Genomic DNA, 20,936 nt, shown 5'->3' on the forward strand with positions numbered 1-20,936 from the left:
GAGGCTCTGGACTAACAACCAAAGACAAAAGCATGTCTTCTGAAAACCAAAGGTCCAGCCTTACGTACTGTCTGGCACAGCCTTTCTGACCATGAGTTGAAGACAGGCCTCCTAGAATAAGGTAATCAACCCTTTTAAAGACCAATCAATAAATTAAGGACCTGCTATTAATCTCTCACACACAGTCTTCCCATCTAATGTCAGCCTTTGCCCTTCACACTGGGTGGTAAACTCATCAAATGGCACACCAATGAGTCTGTATGCAATTTTTTATGCCCTGATATCCAGCAGGAGAAACATGTTGTGCCACATATTTCTGGATGCCTTTTTGTCATTTTATGTTGTTGGGTTTTTTGTGGTTTTGGTTTTGGTTTTTGCTATTATGCATCATCATGTCAAAATCTTTGTGTCACATCCTGTCTTTGTCTGTTACAAACTGGAGGATCACAGTTCAGCCTTCCATGAATTCCATAGTTTGGGGTAATTTACCTTAGGATTCTTTGGGGTTCTTTCTTCTTGCAGTGTCACTACACTGTATGCACGTGGGGAAACATACATGTAGGTGCTTGAACATACTCCACAGACACAATTGTAGTCCTGGTAATTGTACTGTCATTGCTGACACAGTACACACTTTGCCGATGGAGCATTCTGCTCTCAGCAGACTTAAGAAATATGTATAGTAAGCAATTAACTTTCTGGAGTTATCGAATCTTGCTGGGAAATTAACTTCCAAGAGCTCTGAATTGGATGGCATATTCCATCTGGCTTCAGAGTACCATGAACTTATGTGAAATGGAGCTTTGAAATGTTTTTCTTGTGCAGAAATATGAACTAGAAACAACAACAAAAAAGTGCTGATCTTATGCTAAGTTTTCTCTGTGTTACTGACTCAGTTGCCAGAATTATAACGAAAACTGTATTTTAGTCTAACAAATGTATACAATTTTTTATGTAATAAATAAAATTTTATAGGAAAGAATGTCATTGTCTACTGTGTCATCACACTTTGCCCATACCCACGGTAGTGAATGAGGAAAGAGATCATAGTTTCTAATTAGGTTGTTATACTGCCAGGGTGTCTGAGAAGTTCCAAGCTCTTCTTTTCTAGCACCCCTCAGCCTGTTCTAGGGCCGTTGGAGTATGGAATATAAACATATCAAAACCAATTTCTTTTTTTTTTTTTTTGTCTTTTTGTGTGTGTGTGCTGGTAACAGGGCTTGAGCCTCAGGGTCTTCTACTCTTACTTGGTTTTTCACACAAGGCTAGTGCTTTACCTATTGAGCCATACCTAAACTTCTGGCATCTTGGTGGTGAATTGGAGATAACAGACTCATGGACTTTCCTCCCCAGACTGGCTTCAAACTGCAATCCTCAGATCTCAGCCTCCTGAGTAGCTAGGAGTATCAGCCTGAGCTATAAGCACCAAGAGGGTAAACTTTTAAGTTTATCCACTATTCAGTCTCAGTGGTCCTATGAATGCTACAGTCACACCTGAATTCAATGGTCAGGTAGGAAAGCTTCTGTTAGGTAAGATTCACCATGGAAAGCATCCATTGTGCCTGGTGCCAGGTGCCACACATGAACGGAAGCCTCCCTCTGTACTGAGCTAATAGCCAGGCATACCTGTAGTATGCCATCATATAGGCAGTGGCTGTGTCCCATCACAGTTTGGGGGGGAATCAAGATTTATGTAAAGCTAATCTTTTCTTTGATGGTACTATAGATTGAACTGTGAGTTTTATTATTTTAGTTTAGACAAGTAATAGTAAAAGTGAAAAATGACTTGTGCCTTTAACTTGATATGATGCTTCATTTTTTGCCCAGGTTCTGAGAAACATAACTTTAGAATATTCACCTAGGCTAAATTTAGGAGTCAAGGAAAAAATATAGAGCTAGTTATTAGACTATTTCATGGTCTTACCAAAATTTCAGTGGACACCTTAAGAATCTTAAATTCTTACAAGCTCTTGGGCCAGGTCTTTGAGTAGAGAGATAACAGCACAGAGCAGTTTCCTTTCCGTCAGAACAGGCTTTCAATGGGCTTCCTGTTGGATCCTGGGCCCTTCACTAGGAGACAAAGTGAAAGGGATTTGTCTACTCTCTCCATCTTCCAGGAAAGATTCTTGCAGATTACAGCAAAATAACATGCACATGCAAAAAAAAAAAAAAAAAAAGTAAAAATTGAGTTTAGAAAATGGCTGGGTATATGGCAGTCCTGGCAGAGAGGAAATCAAAATATGGCAGAGAGGAAATCAAAATAAAGTTTTACATGTTTTAAAAAAAAGGGGTGGTGTTAACAATGTAAGTAATAATGACTTGTAATAACATTCAGAATATAGTCCATGAAAAAGTAGGAGGTAAAGCATTATTTGTAGCAGGACCTCAGTGAAGTTATACTAGATGCTGTTTCTCGGTGTACACTAGTAGTTGGTGGGTTAGTTGAAGATTCTGACTGGGATTGAAAATCATTAGAAAATGAATTTCAATATAAAATGTTGATTAGCCAATCTTTGACATAGTTATATTCATTTTTTAATAATTCCTTGGCCCCTATCTTCTTTGTCTAAGCAACACTAATAATATGACCACTCAAAGATGCAAAGTGTGAATTATTCATTATTGTTAAAAAGATCAAGAATTTAGAGGTGTTTATGAAGCCTGTAGACACTGGGATTTCTATAATTTCTTGCAAACAGTTGTATTTCTCAGGCACTTAAGATGAGTGTTTACATGTATTAAATCTTTCCAAGGCATTCAATCTTTCAAAACATTAGTTTTCATAGAAACTACTCTTTTCATATTCATTGTTTAAGTAATTCATATGCTACAATAGTTAAGCAATTAGAGGAAGCACCATACCTGTTACATATGTTGGAAAAATATTCCTGACTCTCACCAAGCACGCTCCACTAATGCTGAGAACACAGTATCCTGAAAATAGCCCCTCCCTAAAGCACTTTGCACATCCTATCTCTACAGGTTAGACGCTGTCAGTTAATCTGGCAAAATGATTATGTGGAAATCAGAAAAGCCACCTGTTCACATCAAGATGATTATTAGAGTTATCTCTGTCTTGGGAGATTATGGATCATTTTAATTTAATTGGTTAGCTTCTTTGCTTATCTATATGTTTTTAAAATATTCTTCTGTGGTTTTTAGTATGAAAAAACTGAACTGTATTAAAAATAAATAGCTAGAGGGCTGGGAAGGTGGCTCAGTGGTAGAGTCCTTGCCTTGCATGCATGAGGCCCTGGGTTCAATTCCTCAGTACCACATAAGCAGAAAAAGCCAGAAGTGGTGCTGTGGCTCAAGTGGTAGAATGCTGGCCTTGAGCTTAAGAGCTCAGGGACAGTGCCCTGGCCCAGAGTTCAAGCCCCACAACTGACAAAAAATAAAGAAATTTTAAAAAACTAGGTAAGAAAATAAAACAACAGCTACTAAAGCAGTGTTTTAATACATCAATGGAACAATTAAGAGACAAGTTTCTCAAGTCAGTCCTACTATTGATAAGAATTGAGTAAAAGCTAAATGTATCTGTCTTGAATGAAGAAGGAAAGAATTTTTAATCAATGATACTTATGGCAGTTGGCTTTCAATTGAAAACAAATCTAAGTCAAATCCATGTTGATTAAGGATTTTTTTCATTGCACAAGAGAAAGGGGGGGGAAGATTTGGTAAGTTTAGGATCATAAAAAGAATGGCAATAATGATGATCTGAATGGAGTTGGGGTCTGTGTCTCACATTGGTGAAGAGTGTGATTGAATGAGGCCCAATCCAGATACTCTCCCAAGCATGGCCACTTGTATGTATGTGTTCTGTGTGGTCACTTCATTCAACAAGCATTTCCTCCTCTCTCCAGGCAGTTTACATCCTGGAAGCTCAGTGCTAATTACTCTCTGACTTCAAGAAGTAGAGGGTGTTTAAGATGTGCATACAATGTTGAGGTCTCAGGAAAAGCTATCCTAGATGGTCTTGAAGTATAACAAGAATTAGCCAAATGGTGAAGGGACAGGAGAGACTGCGGAGTCCCTGCATGGGCAACAACCCAAGTATGAGGACGGACAGTGCTTTGGGATGGCCACTACAAAACACGTGTAACTACTGGTGAGCCTGGAGAGAAGAAGGAATCCTTGCATGTGTGTTCAGACCTAAAGTGAACTGGAAAGGAAGGGAAGTAATATATGTGTGTAGAAACTAGAATAGAGGTGGGAATGTAGAAGGAGAAGTCTAGGAGAGGAAGAGGCTTGAGCCAGGATTTGAAAGGAAAACAAGCTTGGTGACTAATTAGATTTGTAGGGAGGAGAGAAAAACCCATAGAAGCCTACACTCAGTATGATACATCACACCTCTTTAAAATAAGAGCGTACACCTGATGATCAAATTCATCCATGTTCAGTCTCAAATTCACCAAACACTAGAAACGTTTACCTTTTCCAATCAATGCTATCTCTTGTAAATTCTCAAAATAATACAAAGGAGCCAGAGAGAGAAAAGATAAAGGACCTTAAGATATTTCTCTGCACCAGGGATTTTTTCCCCCCTGTACCTAATGAATGAGAGCTACCTAAGTTCCGGGTTTTGGCTGAGAGTTCCCAACCTCACAATGGCCTAGGGAGTCTGTAAACTCTGAAATTTGCTTTTCTACCTTGTCACCTTCACCATCTTTGTTTTCGATGCTAATAAGAAACAATCTTCAATCTGTTTTTAGGGCATGTATATTTACATATTTATGTTTTCTCCCTCAAATAGCATATCTACAAAAACAAAAACGCAGAAACAAAAATAGGAAGGACTAAATATGTTAAGTTCTAGATCAGTTGCAGTACATGGAGGCACTGAGCTTTGAACTTTCTACCAGCCTGCAAAGAAACAAAAATACTAGGTTAGGTGTAATTTTATTCCATATGTTTTCAATATCCAAAACTCATTGTAAAAGAGATATTCACTGCTGTAGTCCAGGGGAATTTTGTCCAGGAAATTTGGCACCAGAGGTTATGTGATCAACAGAGTTATCAACAAGGTTAGTGCCAGTAGACTTTGAGAATGTCAGCTATTATATGAACCACACTTCCCTCAGTCATTTAATTTTTTGCTTCTAATACAAATCCAGTCACAAATATTACAGTTGTAAGACTTCTCTTTAAAGTAGCTATCCTATTTTTTTCTGTTTTTAGCCACTAAAGACATTTATAACTACTGCATATTCATACTTAGGCAATAAACTATTTAACACATAACGTAGCTGGATGTGTGAGTATATGTCTAGTACTGTAGTGGCAGAAGCCAATTGTATTGGGTATGTCAGCTGTTCTTGAAGAGTTAACTCTGGAGTCCTTGGGGAACCACCAGGTGGTGGGAGGAGCAAAGAAGTGGGGATACAATGATTAATATGCCTTTAGAAGAGAGGCAGGACAGGAGTATTCCCAGAAGATACAAAAGTGTGAAGAAATAGTGTCTGCGAGTGGGTCCTGAGGAGTGAATGGGATCGTGATATTGGAGAAATCCAAAGAGATCAGATCTCAAGGGTCTTGTGGACTGTCCCAAGGGACTTGATTTTAGGCCAAAGAAAATGGAGACTCACTGGAAAGAGGTCTATAAGCAAAGGAGTGTTTGAAAGTATTTGCTTTTTAGGGCAGGGGGAAATGTAGTATAAGGAGCCGTGTAGGGATTATAGAATAGAATAGTCTGGATAATCAATGAGGAGACTTTGATGATAAGCCAAGTCAGTGTGTATGAATTCTGTAGCTAGGACATCAGCAGCAGAATGGAACAAAAGAGATATACTTAAGAGCTTTTGAAGAGGTAAAGTAATCAGAACTGGATGATTGATTGGTACAGGCCAAGTCAAAAGTGAGTCAAGAGTAAGTCTCCAGGTCCTGGTTTGCATGTAACAGTTCATTGAAAAATAGTTTACTTTTCAACCAGAAAGAATCATGGTCAATTAAAAACCCTGTTTACATTAGTAGAGACAAGATGAGATAACAGAGAAAGCACTGAACAAAGTGTTGGAATAACTGCATTCATCTCCAGTTACTCTCAATTACAGGTTACTTGTCCTGTTAATGCCTAAATTTCCTTGCCTGTTAGAGGAAAACACTCCACCCATGCTATAATCTTATTGTGATACTTAAATGTAGTGGAGAAGAATATGCTTTGAAACCAGTTAAGTGTGATGTAGTCATTTATCTCTTCATTTTCTGAACCAGCATAGCATTTTTTTAAAAAATAGCAATGGTCTTGGGGTCATGGGTATGGGTTTGGATCTGTCTCCATTACTTGTTTAAGCTGTGTAACCTAGATGGTAAAATGGGAATAATAGTGTCTTATATGAGTTTTTGTAAGTGTAATAAGTAGTTCATCTACTCAATTGTTACCAGATATGTAGATATAGATATAGATAAAGAGAGAATCAATTATCTTTAGAAACTGAGAATATAAAATTGACCTCAATACACTATAACCTGTGCTCTAATTTTATATAGAAAAAAATCTAAATGTTGGGTTTTTTTTGGGGGGGGGGGATCCGGTCGTAGGGCCTGAACTCTGGGCCTGGGTGCTGTCCCTCAGCTCTTCAGCTCAAGGCTAGTGCTCTACCACTTGAGCCACAGCGCCACTTCCAGCTTTTTTCTTTTTTGCTTATGTGGTGCTGAGGAATCGAACCCAGGGCCTCAGGCATGCAAGGCAAGCGCTCTACCACTGAGCCACCTTCCCAGCCCCATCATGTTCTTGAAAATCATGGTGGTTTGTTTTGCACTATGTGGTAGCTGCCTGCAAAATTGGCTCAGAGGTTTGTCTTCATTTCACATTCCTCACAACCTTCTTTAAAGGTAGACATACATCCTGAAACAACCTGTTGTCAGTAATAGCACAAGTGGCCAGAAGCAGATGGATGGAAAAGCCTAAGGAAGGAAGAGACTAGGAAAGAACATACTCTGGGAGAACAAAGACTTTGAAAGACTCCTGTATATGCCAACAAATCTAAAATGCTGCATGCATCCTCTGGGGACACTATAGAAACACACACACGCGCACACACACACAAACGTAACAAATCCTTGAATATTCACCTCTGGCAAATGCAGGCAGGAGTGAAGGCTGAAGCAGAGTTGGAAACAGACTTGCTAAGCACTAGGGAGTGTTCCTACATAGCATAAATTTGCAAGGATTGGAAAATGGTATTTGGTTCTAAGCATGTAAGGAAATCAGATTCCTGGCTGAGATACTAATGATTATACACACCAATCTTTAAACTATACTGTTTACCAAAACATTAAAAAAAACAACCATTCAGCAAATTCACTCAATATTCAACTGAAAACTACAAGCACTAACAACAAACCCTGGGGAGAGGGAGAAATCTGATTTCTAGAGTTGCCAATCAATAGTGATTTTCAAAATGTACACCTTTCAACAACAACCAAAAAAAATCTATAAAGTACAAAAAGAAACAAGAAAGTATAGCCTACCAATAGGGAAATCTTAAGGGGCTATCTTTGAAGAAACCCAGCTATTGGACTTACCAACACACACATATCAACTGACCAAAATGATTTTTTAAATGCACAAAGAACTAATAAAAAACAAGAGAATAATATCTTGCCAATAGAGAATATCAATAGAGATAGAAATAAAAACAAATAGAAATTCTGGAGTTGAAAAGCAAACTAACTAAAACAAAACCACTAATGAAATTCACTAGGAGATTTGAACGTGGTGGGGGAAGAATCACTGAATTGAAAGATAAAAACACTTATTATTTAGTTTGAGAAGGAACAAAAAGAATGGAGTAAATGCATACAGCTTTAAGATACTTGTTTGATACTACAAAATAGACCATTGCAAACATTATGGAAGCCCCAGAGAGTAGGGGTGGTAGGAGAAAAAAAAAAGAATACTTGAATAAATAATGGCCAAAAACTTCTCAGCTTTGATGAAAAACATCCAAGAAACTCAATAAAATTTATGCAGGAAAATTTAAGAGCCGCACACGAAGACAGATGATAATTAAAATTGTTAGCAAAGACAAAGCGTGAATATTGCATGCATCCAGAGAGAAGTAATACGTTGTATACAGCACTTTTTAATAAAAATCAATCCCTGATCTATTTTCAGAAGCCATAAACAGTGAGATGATAAGTTTACAGGATGGAAAGAAAAAAAATGTCCATCAAGAACTCTTTATCCAACAAAAAGCACTTTTCAAAACTAAAGGAGAAATCAAGACTTTGCCAAGTATACAAAAGCTGAGGAAGTTGGTTGCTGGTGGAAGTGTCCTTCGAGAAATGCTAAAGGCTGTCCTTCAGGCAGAATTGAAAACATAGTAGATGATCACTCTAGTCAGACAAAAGAAAGAACCTGGTAAGGATGTGTGCAGATAAATATAAAAACTACTCTTTTTGTATATTTTACCCATTTTTTTTCCTATGTAATTTTAAAGGCATTAGAGCATTATTATAAACCTATCTGAATGGGCTCCCAGTGTATAAAGATGTACTATCTGTTCTTCCTAAGCCAATGCACAAAAAGCAGAAGGCCATGTGTCATTTGAGCTCCAGAGTGTCTGGATGAATTCAAGTTCAGCATCTCTCAGGTACTTAAGGAGCTGCAGATGAACTTGGACCTCCAGCCTCAGCTAAGAGAACTGAAATATCACAGCAGCAGAAGAAATTGAGTTGCATTCTGGTGACAAAGCTCTCATGATACTTGTTACAGAGCCTCAACAGAAATCTTATCCAAAAATCCAAGCCAGCTTGTATGTAAATAGAACAACAGAAAAAAGCCTCATTGATACGCATGTGGTCTTTGTTGCTCAGAAGAGAATTCTACCTGAATAACCTAAAAAAAAAAAAGTATATGACAAATAAAGAAACATCTCCTAGGAGCCACACCTTAGAAGGCAGACACAATAAAATCCTTGATGACTTGGTCTTTCCAAGTGATATTGTGGGTAGAAGAATATATATGCAATGGAATGGCAGTTGCTTTCTAAAGATTTGTTTGACCAAGAGCAGCAGAATAATATGGAAGACAACGCTAAAACTTTTTCTATCTCTAAAAGAAGGTCATAGACAAAAATATTAATTTGCAATTTCCTGAATTTCACTTGTAAACAAACATGGCTAAAATATTACTGATAACTTAAAAAAAGAATATGACAAGAAAGAATGGCACTGAATAGTAAACAAATTATTATTATGGAAGATCAATTAGTGTTCATTCAAATTAGACTTGTTATTATTTTGAGATGTTACTTGTAACAACCAGGGTTGCATACAGAAAATAAATAAAATATGTTCAGAAAAGAAAACAAGAAAAACAAACACTACACTGAAAAAAAATCAGACACAAAAAATGCACTATTGAAAGAACTGAAGGGCCAAAAGAAAAAGAAAAAAAAGATACAATATATAAAAAACAAACACCAAATGACAGAAACAAGTTGTTACCATTTAAAGTAATTACTTTAAATGTTGCCTTGTTTTTTTTGGTCTTTTGTAGCTTTTTTTTTTTTCCCCAGGGCTGAGGACTGAACCCAGGGCCTTGCGCGTGCCAGGCGGGCACCCTTCCGCTGGGCTAAAGCCCCAGCCCCTAATTACTTTAAATGTAAATGGATTAAACTCTTTAGTTAAAATGTAAAGGGATATAGCATCTCCAAGAGACTTGATTCAGACCTGAAGACACAATAGGTTATGTGACAAAATGTAAAAAGATAATTCTGTACAAATTGTAATCAGAAGAGAGCTATACGGGTATCAGGCAAACACACACACACACACACACACACACACACACACACACACACACACACACACACACACACACACACACACACACACACACACACACACACACACACACACACACACACACACACACACACACACACACACACACACACACTTACTAGAGAAGAGCATTTACAGGGATAAAAAAGAATGAACCAAGCCAGGCACTGTGGCTCACCCCTGTAATCCTAGCTACTTGAGAGGTTAAGGTCTGAGGATTGTTCTTTCAGATAAATTTCCAGAAGTCGAGAAAGATTTTTTTTAAGGGATATAACCTGACTTATTTCCCTCACTGCCTTTTCTACCTCTAAGCCTTCACATTTCTGTCTCCTTCACAGATACCTAGAGCTCAAACAGGAGAGTGGGGTTCCATTGGTCATCATCAAAGTAGCAAAACAACAGATGCCCACCAGCTGCCAGATTCTATGCTGTGAAACACACAGATACTTGCCCTCTGTACGTGTGCTTACGCATTTGAATCCCCACAGTAAACTTACAAAGGAGACCTTCAAGGCCTGGAGGTATGGCTCAATAGCATTATACTAGCCCTGAGTTCACACCCAAGTGCTTTCAAAGGGGGAATAAAAAAAAGTATACACACAAAGTAAGTCTTACAGGAGGATATTGAGAGGTTAAGGAGGCTGTCCTGTAGCAAATACTAGATTCAGAATTCAACCTGAGCTCTTACTTGCTGCAAAGCTTTTGAATCTGTCCCACCCCAGTGTTCCACAGCTGTGATATCTTCACAACTGCCACATTTTATTCCCTCCCTATAGGCCACATTGCTCATTCTCCTGCACCATGATGCTGGGACTCAGAGCTGAGATAATTTATCCTTAACTCTAAATGGCAAGGCTCCGTTCCTGAGCAGGCCTGAGAAAAATATAGGTAGACCAGTCATTCACTGATAAACAAGGAATTTCAATCCAACAGAGGCCTCTAAGAAGGCAGACTCAAGATGTGAGTAACAAAAAGTTCCATAGTAACAGTTGCCAAGGTAAAAACAGGAGGTTATGTCTCTCACATTGTCCAGAGACAGTGCATTGGACCAGCAATTTAGGAGCTTGGACTTCTAACATAGCTGTATGAACTTGGGCTCTAGACTCTCTTGACCTGTTTTTCCAACTACATAATGGGATAAAAATAGAGTTTTGTGAGAATTAAATACATTTTTACCTGTAAAGTCCCCACAACAGTCCCTTGTCATATTAAATACTTAATAAATACTCTTTCATGGCCCCAATCTTGAATATCTGTATCTATATCTATGAAGAAATGGAAGGAGTGGCCAAGACTTCAAGCTGACTCCTAATATCCTTCTCTCACTTTTTGATGATAACAGTCACCTGACTTTTAAGAGGATACAGTCACTCAGAACAAGGCCTATGATCCCAGCCCCCTTGGCAGCTAAGTTATGACCATGTGACTTAATTCTGGCCAGCTGGATATAAATAGAGGTGTCATATAGCTACCAGGAGAAGTCTTCTGAAAGAGCAATTGTCCTTCCCTTGATTTCCTTTTCCTTGTTCTCTGGAATTCATATATGCTGTGCAGTGACCTTGAGACTAAAAGCTTCCCATCTACTGGAAAGGTGTGTCTCTACCCCTACGGTACACAATGTCAGCCACCATGGGCTGCTAACTTCCACAGTTCCTGCATAAACTTCTGTCTTATGGTAGCAACTGTGATTTGGAGAAATTCCATTATATCTGAATGCAATACTCACTAGCAGCAAAAGTCTAACAAATTTTCAAGGTGACTTAGAGGAATACATGGTGGTCATGTCATTCATTGAATAGCAAATCAGAACTCAGAAGCAATGGACTACATCTAACAGCTTGGAGTTGAGCAGTGATAATGTTAAAGGGCTTCTCTGGGTCCATAAAACCAGCTTAGTGGTTAAATGAGGTTGATATGGCTTGAGGAGCTTCTTAATGGGTAAGGGTTGTTAAGGAGATAGAATTCCGGTCATAAGGTTGGGAGTCAATAGTATGTGTCCCCCTGGCCCTGCCTTTACTGTAAGGACTGGCAGCGGGGTATTTCAGTTCAGACAGTCTTAATGGCATGGTGTACAGCAGGGGAAAAGAAATGACTGTATTATTATTCTTTTTCTGCATATACTAGTCTTGGATCTTGAACTCAGGGCCTCGTGCTCTTGCTTGCTTCTTGTTTGCAAGGCTGGTACTCTACCACTTGAGCCTCACTTCTATTTCCTGCTTTTTGCTAGTTAATTGCAGATAAAAGTCTCATGGGCTCTTCTGCCTGAATGCATTTTTTGAATAGGTTAATCAATACCTAGAATATAAACAGATGGGAATGGTTTCAGAAAAAGCAGAAAACAGAGCTATTTTGGAAAAGGAATATCCTAGAGTATGAAAAGTTGAAGACACACTCACTATATTTAACTATCTGCAGGGATATTAGAAAAAGTTTCTGTAATCTTGCCGAGTCTGTTAAGGGCTCTCATGGTTCCAAAGATAGGTTTCTGTTCCATTAGTCAATTAACATGTGTTAATCATCTATTACTATCAGGCTGTGACAGCAACCACTAATTGTCCTACCTAAAAATTGATTCTGTCCTTCTTCCTCGGGAATATAAATAACCTAGATATCATTCTGCCTAGCAAATTATCCAGCTGACATACAACTATTCCTTAAGGTTTGATCTGGCCATGTAGCCAATGAGAAGTAAACTGAAGTATCATAGGGATTTCTTTTCCTTTTTTTTTTTTTTTGTCACTCATGGGGCTTGAACTCTGGGCCTGGGCACTGTGCCTGAGCTCCCTTGCTCAAGTCCAGCTCTCTACCACTTTGAGCCACAGTGCCACTTAATGGGAGATGAGTGGTAGTTAACTGGAGACAAGAATCTCACTGATTTTCTTGCCCAGGCTGGCTTTGAACTGGGATCCTCAGACCTCAGCCTCCTGAAACGGGAGTCACCAGCACCGCCTTATCATGGGGGTTTCTAAGGAAGGGTTTTCCTTCCTGATAGTGCTATCCCCATCTTTCCTCCTAGCTTAACTTTAGCTTGTCTAAAATGCAGATGTGATATGTGAGGAATAGCAGTAATTTGATGAGCATGAACAGAAACCAGTCACTAAAGCTGGCAGAAGTGAAGGGCGGGAGGAGCCTGGCTCCTGGAAGGTATCATTCCATGGCTTTGCCACACTGAGCCTCCCCCCCTCCCCTGGGCTTTTTGTTACAGGCCACGGAATCCTTTCCTCGTTCTAGTCACCAGCGCGGGATTTAGCTCAGTGCCAGCTGACTTGAAGTCCTAGCCCAGATGTTAGGACTTGTTAGGCACCAAAGATTTTCAGATGGAATCACTGGCTTTTCCTGCTTATTAGACAGCATCTGAGGAGAACTTCAAAACTGGACAAGTCCCAAGATGAACTTAGTTCTGAGAAAGAGCAGGATCGCAGAGCGCCCAGGGGCTTGTCCACACGAGATGCAGGATAACAGCATTCAGCATGAAATGAAAGATTGCAACCTTTAAAGCCAATTTCGGTGCAATAAACTTTCTACTAGAAAGCTATGCATCTATGTGTGTATTAGCTAGATCAAGCAGCCTGTTTTGTTCACAGGACAGATAAGATTTTCATATTGTCTTTGTTTTTGTTTTTGTGTTTATGTGTAGTCTGCTTTAGGTTGCATGATTTCATCCACATCTCTAAAAATGCATTCTTCAACTTCTGGGAGGCAATAGTACAGTTAGTTTTTGGTTTGTGTTTCATTTGTAGCAATGTCATTTACAACGACTTTCTTTTTACAAAAATCTGTCATGAATTTACAAAGTTAGCCTGAGAGGAACATCGGCATTTTGGTTGTCAAATACTAATGAATTTTATTATTTTACCCTATTTTTAAGGCCACTATAAATACAACTCATTCTTAACTCTATTACTGGTACATTTCTGTCCTATAAACTAACCATTTAGACTCCTTGCTGGCAAAATTTCTGTAAAGACATAAACATTCTTGATTTGTGGACAAAGATGGGGTAGTCTAGGACAGGTAGAGACTTTATTGGATTTGGTGAGTGATTGCATGATGGTAAGCTTCAGGCTGAGAGGACAGTGCCCTCTGCCCAGCTTTGGGACATTACCCAATGGTAACTGGCAAATGGTAAATGCTCGGATGATGTTTGCTGAAAGAAAGAAAGAATGAATGAACAGATAGATCCCTTTGAAACCTGATTGCCTCCAGGACAGACTTTGAGATGGTAATGTGCAGTGTTCCCAGGGAGAAAGTCAGTGTCCTGGATAGTACATCACAGTAGAAAATTCCGGAAGGGCAAAGGACAGTGCTTAAAGTGGAAATTACTGGATTAGGGAAGGGGAGTTGGGTGGGGAGGAGGGACTAAGATCTAATGAAGCAGACTTTTTTTTTTGTCAGTCATGGGGCCTGAACTCTGGGCCTGGGCACTGTCCCTCAGCTCTTCAGCTCAAGGCTAGGGCTCTACAACTTGAGTCACAGAGCCACTTCTGGCTTTTTCTGCTTATGTGGTGCTGAGGAATTGAACCCAGGGCCTCATGCATGCAAGGCAAGCACTCTATCACTGAGCCACCTTCCCAGCCCCAGGAGTATAGACTTCCTTGCTGTCTAGCTGAACCTTCTACAGATGGATGGGACCTTAGGAGGAGACAGGATGTCTACCTGGAGAATTTGTGTTCATCTTTGAGATGATAGCTTTAGCAAATGTGCTTGTCTCTGGTGACACCTGCTGGCTGAAAGTCATAATTAGCAAACTCTGCCCTAAAACATCCACAGATGTTTCTTTCATGAGGCCTACACTACTGAAGAATTTTAGCATTTAAAAACAAATCGTTTAAATAGGGATACAGGTGGACCCAAGTCGTTATGTCGAAAAATGAACTTTAGGGCTGGGAAGGTGGGTCAGTGGTAGAGTGCTTGCCTTGCATGCATGAGGCTCTGGGTTTGATTCCTCAGCACCACATAAGCAGAAAAAGCTGGAAGTGGCGCAGTGGCTCAATTAGAGCACTAGCCTTGAGCTGAACAGCTGAGGGACAGCGCCCAGGCCCAGAGTTCAAGCCCCATGACCGGGCCCCCCTCCCCTTCCCCCCCCAAAAGAAAAGAAAAACGAACTTTACAACTGTGGGGGGGCGGGGGGGGGGGAGGATGGCGAGGAGGGGGAGGGGAAGGAATGGGAAGGGGAAACAAAGGAGGAGGCAACAATGCTTGATAAGAAATGTACTCATTACCTTGCCCATGTAATTGTAACCCCTCTGTACGGTATTTTCACAATAAAAAATGACCAAAAAAACCCTCACAATGACCATTAACAAAACCAAATCCTCAGTATTTGGGGAATTACAGATGGAAAATTTGTGTCTTCTTTTTACTGGCTTTCAAGTACAATGAACAGAAATGTAAAAAAAAATTGTATTTCAATTACCTTAGGTGTTTGCTTTTGTTGTTGTTTAGAACAAATGGTCCTATTTTATATTCATGTGAAACAATACCAACCTTTGGATTTCCACAGAAAGACTACTAAACTTTTTAACTAGGGAGATTATTCTATATCCTTACTTTAGGTAAATAAGAAGCCAATTCTAATCTCTTATGGAAGCTTCCAAGGAAGATCAAAGGTAAAAAGCAGCCAGGTACCAGTGGCTCCTGTCTATAATCCTAACTATTCAAGAGGATGAGATCTAAGGATTGCAGTTCAAAGCCAGCTCAGGCATGAAAAAAATCTGTGAGACTCTTATCTCCAATTAACCACCAGAAAACAGGAAGTGGCTCTGTGACTCAAAGTAGTAGAGCACTAGCCTTGAGCAAAAAGAGCTCAGAGACAGTGCCCAGTTCTTGAGCTCAAATCCCCTGACTGACACAAGAGAAAAACTTTTAAAAGCCCCATGGTGTCTTAACATGGAAGTGTATGTGCACAGGAAGTGGGGTAATAACAATTCATCCTATTGGGAGAGAAAATTTTGTTCTGACAGATTATTGCCTACCAAGTCAGGAATTTCCAGTGGAGAGACTGCCTTGTGCTAAGTTGTGCTAAGAGCCATGAAACACCATCTGTGGTATGTGCACAGGGGTGACATCTCAACAATTTACTCTTGTAAAATGTAGATTGGAAATTGTGGGAGATGAGGCTCAGGAGCCAGACCAGGCCTTACCCATCTGCCATACTAGTTCCATTTTATCTGGTAGGCTGTGAGTGACCACAGGAGAGTTTAAATTTGTGATTTGCTTTTTTCTTAGCTTGTTTATGCCATTGAAATATCGGTGCACAGCATTCAGATCCAACTGAGTCACAACCTCTGGCTGAGATTCTCTTAGTTTTTCTGCAGATTCATCACAAAAATTCCAAGTCCAATTGGCAAGTCTCTTGTATTCTGATCATTAGATTTGGCCTGAGTACTGGAACAGAGGGTCCTTTCTGTGGATATGTGATAGCCAAATGTCCCTTACTTCAGAGTTTCTGCACTGCTTCCTATCTTTGTGCTATCTGACACCTTCTCCCTCCTACATAACATTCTCCAACCAACTAACTCCAGGAAACCCCCATGGGTGTCGATATTGGGTCTTATTCAGAAACTGAAGGATGCAATATGTGCACAGCTGTGGTCATGCACACGATCAAGACCTGCCCTTATGTGGATGGGTGAGGGTCTTATGTCTTGCCCTCCTCCTGAGTAGCTCGGATTCTAGGCCTGAGCCCCTGATGCCCACCACTTCTTTCTTTACAAAAGGAGCTAATAATACCCTTTTGTGAGGATTCCATGAAAATAATGTGCCAAAAAAAAATCCTGAAACCAGTGTTGAACTGCCATCAAGTCTTTTATGAATGTTGTCTCCTTGTCTTTCTTCCTTCCATCCCATTCTTGATACCCATGAGTCATCGACACACCAGTCAGCATGCAGCCTTCACACTGCAACCGTCAGCAGCCAGTGGTTTGTGTTGTTCTGTGTTTCCTGGGGGTGTACCTTTAGGACAGGTGAATTAACTAACGACACTTTTCTTGGCTTAAGCTCTTCTGTCCTGATCTCTGTAAAGATTTTTAGCTCTTTCAGGGATGGAGTCTGACAGTCATTAACTGGTCCTTATGTTCCTACCCTCCCCCACAACCCTCCCCACACGTGCGCAAGAGGACTCTAGTTCCATCAATATTTGTACAACAGACCTGGACCATAACATGGATGTGGGCCCAGAGCCAATGGGCCGGGCTTGCCTCATCTGAACAGCTAGGAAGCTTGTGGCTGGCTGGATCAGCCTCAAATCAGGAGAGGATCTCTTAGCCACTCTTGCCTAAGCGTGTCCTAGCACTTACTTTAATTTATGCAGATATTACCAAACAGATTGTGTTTTCTTACTCATTAGCTAAATCGACAACCCAATGGACATTACTCTGAAAGAGACGGTCCAAAGTTAATCTTTGACCTGTGAGGGGGAAGTCCCCATAGCACATAGTCTACTGTTAACACTTACCTCGTCTTGATATCCTGGAAATACCAAGGTTTTGGACAAATTGTGACTGGAAAGTTTCTATCAGTGAGCAAGACAAAGAAAATAAGAATCAAACACAAAAGTTTGACAAGCATTAAAAAAAAATAGTTACCTGAGCACCAGTAGCTCACGTCTGTAATCCTGGCTACTCTGGAGGCTAAGATATGAGGATCATGGTTCAAGGCCAACTTGAGCAGGAAAGTCCCTGAGATTCTTGTTTTTAATCAGTAAAAGGCCAGAAGTGGAGCTGTGGAAGTGGTAGAACATCAGCCTTGAGTGAAAAAGCTCCAGGTCTTGAGTTTAAGTCCCAATACCAACACACACACACACACACACACACACACACACACACACACACACACACACACACACGTTACATGTTGAATAACTCTAGTGTTAGTCTAAAAGACATGTGGAAAGAAACATGGTACTAGGTATGCAATTCTTCTCAATAGCTCTCAGGGAAGTATCTGCCCACCAACACCTGCAAGGTCTTGCAGGTGCCTGATAGGGGAGATAATGATGGTCCTGAAACATTGCTCTGCTCTGCTGGTACTGAAAGGATCTAAAGTATGTTCAAAGCAACTTTTATTTTACGTGTTTACTAAGCGTCATAGGCTAGGAAAGGAGATTGTACCTTAATTGTACTTTTGCCAAACAAAACTATTTCAGGAAATAACGGGATGCTTTTCATAATAAGTAAACTAATAACTAAACATAATAACTAAACTACCAGAAAAGCTGGAAGTGGAGACATGGCTCAAGTGGTAGAATTCTAGCCTTGAGTAGATAAGTTCAGAGACAGCAACCAGGCCCCAAGTTTAAGCCTGGGTACACACACAAAAAATCAGTACCAAGAATATAATAGCACAAAACTTCTAATAATATAACACTAACTTAAAGCTAAAAAGAAAAAATCATTTTGAAACTATGTGATTGCCCTGCCATTATAGAACGATGGAAGTAGTTGTTGTTCTTTGGCACACTTCTTATGATGTCACTGTCTACAAAATTCCATTTTTAAGGCCTGTGATTGAGAAACTGCACGTCTTCTCACATGTTATTTTTTTTAAGGTTACTGTATAATTTCCCCTTTATAAATTGCTTCAAAATGAAATCTCCAATTTCATGGGCTATGTAATGTATTTCTCATACCACAAGATGGCAGTGTCAGAGTTATTAAGTAGCATGGAGCAGTTGCCAGGGGTTACCCAATGTATGGCTTTTATTAGATACTATATAAGGTATACTAATACATTGCTTTATTATTTGTACATCATGCATTTTGTGTGGTTTTGATAACTGATATTTTCTTTATGTCACAAGAATAGAGTTATGTTACAGATCTTGTTTAAACTTTATTGAAATAATTTCACTGCCTGGGACAATAGGAGGGTTTCTGCTGACAGGTTTTTCAGTCTTGGTTCTTCTTAACTTCCTAAATATGTTTCCACCTTTAAAAATAACAATAATCAAGTAATAGTAAATTTTTTTGTTGTTTGCACTAGGGTTTGAACTCGGGACCTGTGTACAGTGCCTGAGCATTTTTACTTAAGGCTAGTGCTTTACCAGTTAAGCCACAGCTCCCCTTCTGGCTTTTTGGTGGTTAATTGGAGATATTAGTCTCATGGACTTTCCTGCTTGTCCTGGCTTTGAAACACCATCCCCAGATCCCAGCCTCTTGAATAGCTGGGATTACAGGCATGGGCCACCAGCATCTGGCTCAAAAGGTATTTCTTTTTTTTTTTAATTTTTTGTACATTTTTTAATTGTAAAAATGCTTACAGGGGCTGGGAAGGTGGCTCAGTGGTAGAGCGCTTGCCTTGCATGCACGAGGCCCTGGATTCGATTCCTCAGCACCACATAAGCAAAAAGAAAAAAGCCGGAAGTGGCGCTGTGGCTCAAGTGGTAGAGCGCTAGCCTTGAGCTGAAGAGCTGAGGGACAGCGCCCAGGCCCAGAGTTCAGGCCCCAGGACCAGACCCCCCGAAAAAAAAAACAATAAAAATGCTGTACAGAGGGGTTACAGTTACATGAGCAAGTAATGAGTACATTTCCTATTGAGCATTGTTGCCTCCTCCTTTCTTTTCCCCTACCATCTCTTCCCTCCCACCTCCACTACTACCCCCACCTCCACACCGAAGTTGTAAAGTTCATTTTCAACATAGTGTTTTGCACATCTCATTGTTACTGCCTGCTCTCGGATGGTATTTATTGAACACTTGTTTTTTCTAAGAAGAATGAGTCACAATGCTGAGTCTGCATCCATGTTAGCCATGTGCCCTTGAAGAGCAGGCCGGCTTCACATTGTACAGAGGAGCAAGCCAGAAGGAAGGGGAGACTGGTAACTTCCCACGATTAGATCTGCCACAGCCAGAGTTCAATCTCAGTCTCCTTACAAAGCTGTCAAACAGATATATGGATAAGGAAGCAAACAACTGAGTAAATAAGTAGAGACATGGGGGGAAATGATAAAAGGGGTAACATTGATCAAGAAGCATTGGACTCATAAAATGAGGTGTTAAATTGAAACCCCTCTCTACAACTATTTATATTTTTTAAATTAGTAAATAACATGATGATGAATAGACTATAAATACATAAATGGATGCGTTAAAGATGGTTTTACTAACTTGTAACAAAATATCAAGTACAACAATAAAGTTTAAAATACAACTCAAAATATACAAATATAGTAAAATAACCATATTCTCATAGCCCTAAAATAATTTTAATCTCTGGCACATTTCGTGTGTGTGTGTGTGTGTGTGTGTGTGTGTGTCTGTGTGTCTGTGTGTCTGTGTGTCTGTGTGTCTGTGTATGTCTATGTCTGTCTGTGACATATGTCTACTTTTCTCTAAGTCATACTAAATGTAAGAGTCTAGAGGTGTGGACACTGTCCCTGAGTTCTTTTTTTTTAAGTTTTTTGTAATTAAGTTTTTATTGTGAAAATATTATACAGAAGGGTTACAGTTACATGAGCAAGGTAATGAGTACATTTCTTTTTTTTATTGTGAAAACACTGTACAGAGGGGTTACAATTACATGGGCAAGATAATGAGTACATTTCTTATCAAGCATTGTAGCCTCCTCCTTTGTTTCCCCTTCCCATCCCTTCCTGTCCTCCCCTGGCCCCCCACCCAATCTTCCCCTCACTACCCACCTCCCCCCCCACCAAAGTTGTAAAGTTCGTTTTTGACATAACGACTTGTACATCTCATTGTTGCAATGGGTCCACCTGTATCCCTATTTAAACGATTTGCTTTTCCCCTTCCCCTCCACAAATTATACCGACATCAAATACAGTGAAAGCAGGGATTATACTGTGGGGGAGGGACATACAAAGCAACAAAGAAATAATCTTATAAATGTGTTAGAAACAATAACATGAAAGAAAAAACATTTGAATACATATCTTAGGGTTCATTTCCCTAACATCACCTTATCTGACCTTTTCTGCTTGACTCAGACATATACTAGATATTGCAAATAAGGGAAACCATGGGACCTATGTTTCTTTGGGCCTGGCTTACTTCACTTAATATAATTTTTTCTACGCCTTTTCATTTCCTAACAAATTTAGCTCAAGGCGAGCACTCTACCACTTGAGCCACAGTGCCACTTCTTGTTTTCTGGTGGTTAATTAGAGATAAGAGGCTTGTGGACTTTCCTGAC

At 39.8% G+C, this 20,936-nt stretch overlaps 1 protein-coding gene across 2 annotated transcripts in view; it reads left to right on the forward strand.

Moving 5' to 3' along the window:
• Slc44a1 (solute carrier family 44 member 1) overlaps positions 1-20,936 on the forward strand; it is a 180,961-nt gene that overhangs the window by 147,676 nt on the left and 12,349 nt on the right. The window contains exon 16 of one of the 2 annotated variants that reach the window (XR_011369470.1): positions 10,128-10,310. The exons of the other annotated variant lie outside the window; for it this stretch is intronic. The gene's annotated coding sequence lies outside the window, so the exon portion shown is untranslated. The remainder of the gene's footprint in view (positions 1-10,127; positions 10,311-20,936) is intronic. 2 annotated transcript variants of the gene reach the window in all.

The sequence above is a fragment of the Dipodomys merriami genome, unplaced genomic scaffold (assembly GCF_024711535.1).
Source record: "Dipodomys merriami isolate MVZ:Mamm:240054 unplaced genomic scaffold, mDipMer1.0.p SCAF_11, whole genome shotgun sequence".
In the NCBI taxonomy this organism is placed as follows: domain Eukaryota; kingdom Metazoa; phylum Chordata; class Mammalia; order Rodentia; family Heteromyidae; genus Dipodomys; species Dipodomys merriami.